This window comes from Tachyglossus aculeatus, unplaced genomic scaffold (genome assembly GCF_015852505.1).
Source record: "Tachyglossus aculeatus isolate mTacAcu1 unplaced genomic scaffold, mTacAcu1.pri scaffold_134_arrow_ctg1, whole genome shotgun sequence".
NCBI lineage: Eukaryota > Metazoa > Chordata > Mammalia > Monotremata > Tachyglossidae > Tachyglossus > Tachyglossus aculeatus.
Window position 1 is genome coordinate 780,470 of NW_024044861.1, and position 779 is coordinate 781,248.

At 46.3% G+C, this 779-nt stretch overlaps 1 non-coding gene across 1 annotated transcript; it reads right to left on the reverse strand.

Moving 5' to 3' along the window:
• Positions 1-282: 282 nt before the first annotated feature.
• LOC119922976 lies at positions 283-420 on the reverse strand. Its single transcript, XR_005448748.1, has one exon. It is a non-coding gene; the product is annotated as a small nucleolar RNA SNORA7 (small nucleolar RNA).
• Positions 421-779: the final 359 nt, after the last annotated feature.

The following is a 779-nucleotide window of genomic DNA, read 5'->3' on the forward strand; positions in this document are numbered from 1 at the left end:
GACATTGCTTTCTTTTGAAGTGGGAAAAGGGTGGAGTGGGAGAGTTCTTGAATAGTCTTGTCTTATGCCGTCAAGTTGTTTCCTACCCATAGCGACACCATGGACACATCTCCCCCAGAATGCCCGGCTTTCCATCTGCAATTGTTCTGGCAGTGGATCCAGAAAGTTTTCTTGGTTAAAAGTAAAGAAGTGGCCTACCATTGCCACCTTCCACACAGTAAACTTGAGTCTCTGCCTTCGACTCTCTCCCGGGCTGCTGCTGCCCAGCACGGGTGAGTTTTGACTTGTAGCAGATTGCCTTCCACTCGCTAACCATTGCCCAAGCTAGGAATGGAATGGGTAGGCCTCTGCTTGACTATCCCTCCCATAGCTGGGACTGGTAGAGTACTAGAAACTCTCCAAGTGCAACCTTGAGTGGGGTCTTGAGTAGTAGTAGTATTTATTGAGCTCCCACAGGGAACAGGGCACTGTATTAAGCACTTGAGAGAGTATTCTCCCAACATAGAGGAGGAGACAGACACTTAATTTGGAGGTAAACAGCCAAATGAGTATCTAGACAAGTGAATGTTTAATAGAATAGGTACAGGAGCACTACAGGTGGTTGATGATGATGGTATTTGTTAATCACTTACTATGAGTCAAGCACTATATTAAGCACTGGGGTAGATACAAGCTAACCAGGTTGGACGTAGTCTGTGTCCCACATGGGCTCTCAGTTTTGATCCCCATTTTGTAGTTGAGGTAACTGAGGCACAGAAAAGTGAAGTGACTTGCCTGCT